Raw genomic sequence first — 3,271 nt, 5'->3', positions numbered from 1 at the left:
CGAAACGATTCTCAACCAAAAAGTAGAACTATCAACAAACAACGATAATTTCTTATCCAAAATACAACTCTTTAACTAAATATATTTATTTTTTACAGAATAGTTGAATTTTTAAACAAAAATTTCATTTTCACTTAAATAGTTTAATTTTCAGTTCGAATCATTCTTTTTGCCCCAAAAAGGGAAGTCTTAATAAAAAAATAAAACTTTTTACCAAAGATATGAATTTCCTACTCAAGTTATAAATATTCTGCTGAACAAATAAATTTGAAAGAAATTACATAAATTTTGAACCATATAGTTAAATTTTGAATGTTAAATAACAAATATTTGGCAAAACAATTAAATTTTCCTAGACAAATAGACGAATTTTCTTTACAAAGTAGTGGGATATTAACCCGATGATATGAAGTTTCAATAAAAAAGGCAGTTTTCAATTAAATAGTCAATTTTAACATAGGAAGTTTAGTTTTTGACTTAAGAAATAAAATGTCAACGAAATACATGCATTTCTAACCAAATAGTTGAGTTTTTAATTGAGAAGATTAAATTTCTACTAAAAAATACGAATTTTCGACAAACTGCATGAATTTGGAATCGAACCGTTGAATTTAAAAATTTAAAAGATCATCTTTTCATCAGTGAATGAAGAAGTTACATTTTTATTTAAAAAAATTAAGTTTTCTTTGTAGAAAATTACACGGAACCACAAAATGGTTTTGAAAGTCTTCTGGGATTCTAAGAAGTATACTTTATGTTTCTGGGGTCGCTGGACATACATCTATTCACAGAATTGATCCAGCAAGTCAGGATTTGCTTGTGAAATTCAAGAAATGGTTAAGTACCTGGAATTTCTGCGTAAATTTTGTCTCCAAACCTACAAACCCTCAATTAACAAGCCACAAACACACAAACTAATAAGCCCCAAACCAACTAACCTTAAACCTCAAACCAAAAAGCTCCAAACCCACAAACTCTAAATCCGCAAGCTTTAAACCCACAAACTGCAAATACACGAGCTCCATATCCACAAAACTGCAAACCTCATACCCACAAGCTCCTTATTCAGAAACCTATAAAACCCAAAACCAACAATCACGAACCCTAAACCCACAAACCCCAAACGAACAAGATTAATATCCACAAACGTACAAAACCCAAACCAACAGTCTCAAATCCACGAACCTCAAACCCACAAACCCACAAACCCCAAATTAAAAACCCCATACCCACCAACCCCAAATTATATCATTTTCTCAATTGGTGTTAAAACATCTGAGGTATTTGGGTTTGTGGAATTGAGGTTGGTGGGTTTGAGGTTTGTGAATTTGTTGATATGGAGCTTGTGGGTTTGATGCTCGTTGGTTTAAGGTTTGTGGATTTGGGTTTTGCAGGTTTGTGGATATGGAGCTTTTGTATTTGAAGTTTGTAGGTTTGGAGCTTGTGTATTTAGAGTTTGTGGGTATGAAGCTTGTTGATTTGGAGCTTATTGGTTTGTTCATATGGAGCTTGTAGGTTTGCGGCTTGTTGGTTTGGGGTTTGTGGGTCAGAGATTTGTTAATTTGTGGGTTTTCGGCTTGTTCATTTAAGGTTTGAAGGTCTGGGCATAAAATTTATGCAGCAATTTCAGGTCTTTAGCCATTTTTTTTAATTATACTGCAAATCCTGACATGCTGGCTCAATTCTGCGAATGGATTCGTGTTTAGCGACCCCAAAAACATCAATTATACCTATTAGAGTCCCAGTAGACCCCAAAAACCATATTATGGTTCTGCGTTTTTTTTAGTAAAAAAAAAGAACAAATAATCTATAAAGCAGTTTAATTTTCTATCGCATATTTGACCTTTCAAGCAAACTGCTGAATTTCAAAGATAACACGACGAATTTCTTATATAAAATAGTAGAGTTTCAACCTGAACATGTAAAAGCTTAATAAAAAACTTCATTCTCAACCAAATAGTTAAATTTCAAGTTAAAAAAATCATTTTTTCCTCTATAAAAGGAAAATTTTAAAAAGAAGTTCGATTTTCAACTAAGGATATAAATTTTCTATTAAAATTATAAATCTTTTACCAAAAAATGAATTTATAAATAGTTGTACTTTAAACCAAGGAGTATAAAAATAATTATTCGATAAAAAATATAATGGTTAATATTTCAACAAAGAGATATTTCAGTTTCAAATAAAGATAAAAAGAAATATAAATAAAGTACATCTGCCCCTGTTGACCAATTTCCTTCTAAATATAGATAGATAAACGTTTACTTTTTCGGCCTGCTGACCTTAAAAAATTGCTTGCTGACACTTCCATTTTTCATATTTTGCGTTATACCTTGACTCTCTTATTCTCTCCCCTCCTTCTGCCCTCTCTTTCTCGATGCCATTCTTTTCAACTAACTCATATACCTTCCTTCCTTCTTCGTGCATTCTGCTAACTCCATCCATTTGCAATCCATTCGTTCTAAAATACCTTTCCCTGTCTACCTCCATCTTTGCACCACTATGTCTGCTCTCCTGTTCCCACCAACACTCCCTAACCAATTTACTTCCCCCCTCTTCCAAAAATTTCTCCTCATATTTACACGCTCGACTCCCTGTTATAATCCCTAAACTCGTTCTTGCTGTCTCCTTCCTGACAATATAGTTCGGCATATTCCTTGACAACCCAAGTATCCTCTTTACATACCTCTCCTGTACCCTATTTACCTCCTCAGTTCCCTTCCAACCCCACACCTCCACTCCGTAAAATAAGACACTCATCACTAGCCCAGGTACCCAAACTCTTTCACCTTCTGTACCACTTTTCCCTTCCACTTCCACTCCCCTCTCCCACCTCTCCCGCTTTCCCACTTTCTCACCCTGACCAGACGCCGATACTGGGGTATTTCCCTGCATCGTAATACACTTTTTACCTGTGAACGCCGTTTACCCAGGGACTCAGCCAATATGGATCCGTTGCCCACCGTCACCACGTGGAGGTGCCCTGGTTACAGACACAGGCGAATAATGCTAGCAATAAGCGGTTACGAAACTCCAGACATTTACTGCTATTAATGTCAAAATATGAAAGTGCGCAAGAACAGGGTTTCCAGCGTAGTCGGTTAGGTTAGGTCAGGTTTTGTTAGGTTAGGATAGGTTATACTTCTATGTAGGTTAAGCCGAAGCTGGATGAAACGGTACCGCAAACACAACGGGACAACACAATCAGTTTAATTGTGTTTCGTGAGGTTAGGTTAGGTTAGGCTAGGCTAGATTTATTTCTAGGTTAGG

The sequence above is a fragment of the Belonocnema kinseyi genome, chromosome 6 (assembly GCF_010883055.1).
Source record: "Belonocnema kinseyi isolate 2016_QV_RU_SX_M_011 chromosome 6, B_treatae_v1, whole genome shotgun sequence".
Lineage (NCBI taxonomy): Eukaryota > Metazoa > Arthropoda > Insecta > Hymenoptera > Cynipidae > Belonocnema > Belonocnema kinseyi.
Note: the sequence above shows the minus strand (reverse complement) of the source record.